The sequence below is a fragment of the Canis aureus genome, chromosome 33, assembly GCF_053574225.1.
Source record: "Canis aureus isolate CA01 chromosome 33, VMU_Caureus_v.1.0, whole genome shotgun sequence".
Lineage (NCBI taxonomy): Eukaryota > Metazoa > Chordata > Mammalia > Carnivora > Canidae > Canis > Canis aureus.
Genome location: NC_135643.1, coordinates 5,743,520 through 5,749,282, shown reverse-complemented (window position 1 = coordinate 5,749,282; position 5,763 = coordinate 5,743,520). Strand labels below are relative to the sequence as shown.

Here is a 5,763-nt window from a genome sequence, read left to right as displayed (position 1 = left end):
AAAATAATTTGAACAACAACAACAACAAATGACACTCCGGTTAAATTGCATTTGATAGCCCGCAGGACACCTTAGAGCAGCTTGGTTCTTACTCTAGATTTCCCTGTTGTTCCACCCAGCTTTTTCCCTCACCTACTTGCAAGTTCTTTTCCTTCCCTGCCAGCCAGATGGGCAGATGGGAGAGGCAGGTGTGGCCTTCCATGTCAGTGGTCCTCAATTCTTTGGTGTGAAAAGTGGCAGCACAGTCATTTAAGCTCGATCCAACCCCTTTGTATCCTACAAAGTCAAACAGCTAAAAGAAGAAAAATAAGAAGGCAATGCTTGTGGAATGTACAGTGCATACCGGCGGCGCATGCCTCACTAGGATGTGTCTGCTTGCTTCTCCTGTTCTATTGTTTCTTTTGAAGGCAGTGGATTTTTTTGCTTGTGTTGCTGTCTTCTTCAATTTTGACTTACCCGATTTCTCAATCTCAGCTATATAGGGTTTGTCAGACATGGTTGCAGGGGAACAAGGCGAGGAACTCAAATGAGCAAAGTACCTTCTGTGCAGTGGCCCCAACTGACTGCCTAAATGGGATTATTTTCTTAATATTGCAATGGAGGAATGATGTTTAGGGCATTTCCAATCAAGCCCTCCAGGTCATCTGGCCAGGGAGTGGCAGAACTAAGATTCAAAATGAGATCATCAGGCTCTCCTGCTCCTGTTCTGAACTCCCACACCTTAACTCTGTACTACAGAGGTACAGTGGCTCCCAGACCTGAGCAAGTCTGGAGGGTTCCATTGTACACGGTGTTATTTAGCAACAGAAAGTGGAAAATCAGTTTAACTTGGGAGAGCAAATTCAGGCACTTTTCAGGGAGAGGAAGTCCTACTGAAAGATTCTGATTTTCATGGCCCCATTGGTTTAAGGCTATTTCTACACTGAGGCTGAATGTATCAGGTTTTCTTAGCCTTATAATATTAAACATTTTAATCATGCTAATAATCTCTTCTCTTTTGAATTCTTGGTTAGCAAGCAGCTTTCTGATTATAACTTGGCTTTCCAAAAAAGAACTCCTTAGAATTTGTAGTCTGTGCCAATTTAAGTATTCGTGTGTGTGTGTGTGTGTGTGTGTGTGTGTGTGTGTGACAGATTTTATTTCTCATTGTTAACTGGCCTACTGGCATTCTTATTTATACACTAGCTTCTTGAGCTGTGTGAATGTGAATATTTTGATCCAAAATTGAGCTTTGAAAGGTGCATCTACAAAAATCAGATTTCTGAGTCCAAAAGACTGAGGACCAATCTCTGAATATTGGCAAATTCATCAAGGTAAAGTTTTCATATGAAATCTTTTGGGCAATAAGGCATTGACCTTTTCCTATCCAGATCTTAAACCTGGTATGGGGTTCAACTTTTTTACTTAACTTCTATAAGCATATCGGTTCACTTTATCTGGTGAGTAATTGTCATACTATAAGGCCAGATAAACCATGAAGCCATTAAATTGTAGTGAGTTGATCCAGTAAGAGGTTTAGATGTGAGTTGTGGACTGAGTTGTGTTCCCCCCCCACCAAACCTAACCCCCAGTGAGATGGCATTTGGAGATGGGATCTTTGGGAGGTAAATAGATGGGATCATGAGAGTAGGGCTCTCATGATGGGATTAGTGCCCTTATAAGAGGAGACACCAAAGAGCTTTCTGTCAACGTCCCTTTCTCAATCTCTCCTTCTTTCTCTCTCTCCCCTCCCTCCCTCTCTGTACAGAAAGAGGTCATGTGAGCACACAGAAAGATGGCAGCTGTCAACAAGCCAGGAAGAGAGCTTCCACCAGAACCAGACCATGCTGGCATTCTATCATGGGCCTTTAGATTCCAGACTATAAGAAAATGAATTTCTGTTGTTTTAAACCCCCTAGTCTATGGTATTTGGTTGTGGCAGTGTGAGCAGACTAATGCAAAAAGTCAGTGGAAAATAGGGAGGCAACCCTTCTCTGAGTAAGAGATGCCTCAGCTGGAGTAGACAGGCTCAAGAAAACTGAAAGGATATCCCAGGAAAATGAACAATCCACAGGACTTCATCTTAAGGAGAAGAAATCTGAAATACTACCTTTGTTTCTTGTAGGACTGTCTCACATCTGGCATTCCTTTTTAGACTTCTTGGATTAGATTTTTTGTTTTGTTTTCTGCATTTGTTTTATTCAGTGAAAGAGTTGCACTAGACTTGTCAGCAGTTAGAGGACTTTTAGAAAATAAAAAGTCAACTCAAAAAACTCAGTTTTTTTTCAACCGAAAAAATGTTTCATTACATAGTATTCCTTTCATAGATCATTCTTTCCTTTCTGGAAAAGGATCAGATTATAAAACCTTGGGAATGCAGTTAGCAGGACTTTTAATGGTGTTTGATTTTTTTTTTTTTTAAAGCCTGAGCATCTGACCACGGTTTTTCCAAGTCAAACAGCAGTTTAAAATCTAAGAGGCTTTGAAGTCAGAGGCCTGTAATGCTGTGGGCTACTTCCCTCTCTTGAAATAGTAGGTGAGATCAGATGAGAAAATTGGTACAGATACTGTTTGTGTTTCTCTGCATTTCTTAGGAGGCTGCCCTACAAATCGTACTGAGGTTCTATAATACTCTGAGCCACTTTTTTGAAATATATAATAAAAATGTGTGTGCACTGAGGAAAACTTATTTAACCACACTGTTATTATGTTTAAACATGAAAGAGTGTCATTTTCCTTTTGCTTTTCAAATAATGAACAGAAAGACCCATGGTTTTAGGAGACACATAGCAAGCCATGACCCAACTCACAATGACAGAGGTCTTTTTAAAGAATGTCAAAGTCTCAATAATAATAGCTATCCTTTACACTGTACTTAAAACATTTCAGTCATAATCTTTGTTATGTCGCATTGTTTTTTGTTACTGTAGGACAGTAATGAAGATGTATGTAGTGGATGAAGAAAGTGAATTCAGAGTGGTTGAGTAACGGACCAAGATTTATTACTAATAAGAGACTGAGTCAGAATTCTTCGAATCCCTGACTCCAAAATCCACATTCTTTCCACTATTATGCCATGTGATACCCATAATGATATCTATATTTTGGGAGAGACCAGATAAATATATTAATAATTAATTTTTCATTCTAGAATAGTATAAAACTCTCATTTCTCTATTATTAAAATTCTTTCAAAGCAAAGTTGATTTAAGAAAAAGGTGATGGTCAGTGTGTCAGGAAAGGAAAGAAGGCCAGAGGGACTAAAGACTTTTACCAGCAGGTTCTAATCATGCCATGATGATCAAACATGAAGTTTTTGATCTGCAGGGCTTACAGTAATCACAATAATTTACATTTATAGAGGACTCTACTTTTTAGGTCAGATATAAATTGTTCGGAAGAAGATAAGATAACCAAGTGGTTCAGAAAAGGAGCCATATCACGTAAGTTAGGTTAGCTTTTTCTGGTCGGCCTTGATTGGACCAAAGTTTCTGTAGCGTGTGGAGACTTGTATGCCACAAATAGTCACCAGGGAAGCAGTCAACCTGCAAAATAAAATAAATACAAAGAAGTTTGAAATTGGGAATTGGTTCATTATAACAATACATGAAGTACAGAGGGGTGATGATTTTGAAGTTATAAATACCTTGACTAGGAGGAGGATTACCTGAAAAACTAGGGATGAAATTCATGTCTGTGAGCAATTCTTGCTCTAAAGAAGGGAGGATGTTAGTCTGCTTGACAAATCTATCCCTGTAGAGAAGGAAGGGGACTCATTAATTTGCCATAACTTCATATTAATGCTCCCAGGATAATCCAACTCTCCGAGGTCTGATTTTGTATTCTCTAAGCAACCTCCCAATGATAATTGAGTTTCTCAAATAGATTTCTCTCCTGGGAAGGAAATGAATGGACAGACTGACATGCCTATCCAATCCTCTTGACAGTGTGATTTCTCACTGTTAATTAAGATCCTGGCTCCTGCATATGATGTATTTAGGTGATGTGAGTCAGGTCTCTTTGGGCCTGACTTCTTGTAGGAAAGTAGAAATCAAGACCTCAAGTCTGCAGAATGATGACAGCAACCACTTACATTTGTGTAGGATCTACAGTTTAGAGACACTTTTGACTCATGCCATCTCATGTAGCTCTCACAGTGCCTGTGAGGTAGTTGTTTTTGATTTCTATTTTGTTAAGATTTGGAAAGGTTGGGCAGCCCAGGTGGCTCAGCAGTTTAGCTCTGCCTTCAGCCCAGGGCATGATACTGGAGACGCGGGATTGAGTCCCACGTCAGGCTCCCTGCATGGAGCCTGCTTCTCCCTCTGCCTGTGTCTCTGCCTCTCTCTCTCTCTCTCTCTCTCTGTCTCTCAAGAATAAATAAATAAAATCTTAAAAAAAAAGATTTGGAAAGGTTAAGTGAATTTTTCAAGATTGTATAGTTAGTGGAATATGGGATACAAGGCCTTGGCCTGTGACATTAAATCCAGAGCTCCTGCACAACCATGGGCGGGTGAGTATGCAAACATGTAGAGACTCATAAGATGGAATGTCCAACAACTTGTGGCTCTTGGCACCTTGATACAGCAGGACTTGGTGGATAGAAGATGGACCTGTTTTTTAAAGGTTAGTCATCATCCCCAATCTCCACATCACCTCTGGTGCTAGGAAACCACAAATCTATTTTTTATCTCCTTCAGTCAAATAGGTTTGACTAGTCTTGGTATTCTACAGAAATAGAATCATATAACATGTGGTCCTTTGTGACTGGCTTCTCTTCTTTAGCATGTTTTCAAGGTTCACCCATGTTGTGGCATGTATCAATATTTCATTCTTTTTTATTGCCCAATAATAATCCATTGTATGGATATACCACATTTTGGTTATCCATTTGTCAGTTGGTGGACATTTTGGGTTGTTTCCACTTTTTGACTACTATGAACAGCGCTGGTGTGAACATTTGTGTATAAGTTTTAGTGTGAACATAGGTTTATTTTTCTCATGGGTATATAACTATGAGTGGAATTGCTGTATCATATGCTAACTGTATGTCTAACTATTCAAAAGGTGACAGATTGTTTTTCAAAGCAGCCACATCAGTTGATATTCTTGCTAGCAGCATATGGCACCAATTTCTCGCCATCCTTCCTTGCACTTGTTATATCTGACTTTATTGGAAACAAACTAGTGGGTATGAAGTATTGTCTCACTGCGGTCTTGGCATACAGTTCTGTGATGACTGATGATGTCGAACACCTTTTCATATGTTTATTATTCATGTGTATATCCTCTTTGGAGAAATATCTATTCAAGTCCTTTGTCCATTTTCTAATTGGGTTATTTGTCTCTTTATTATTGAGTGATAATAGTTCATTATATATTATAGATGTAAGTCCCTTACTGATAACTATATATAATTATATAATTTTCAGATTGCATAATTTGAAAAAATGTTCTGTTTTGTGGATTGTCTTTCCTCTCTCCTGATGGTGTCCTTTACAATACAGAAGTTTTCAATTTTGATGCTAACTACCATTGAAAACTATATCTAGTTTTGTCCTGCAGCTTGTGCTTTCAGTGTACAGATAAATCTTTTTGAACAGAAGGAAAATCTGATTCGATGTCCAAATGATATTGTTATTGTGAAGAGATAAAGTATAAAAGTGTCAGAGGAGAAGTGTCTGCTTTCATGAAATTTGCATTGTGATGGAAAGAAAAACTAAAAATGGTAGAAAACAATAAAGAAAGCATAGACTACGTGTTGGGAAGGGATAAACATTGAAAATG

General features: G+C 38.6%; 1 pseudogene; it reads right to left on the bottom strand.

Annotated features, from left to right (window-relative positions):
• Window positions 1–207: 207 nt before the first annotated feature.
• Window positions 208–496, bottom strand: LOC144304134 (thymosin beta-4-like; annotated as a pseudogene).
• Window positions 497–5,763: the final 5,267 nt, after the last annotated feature.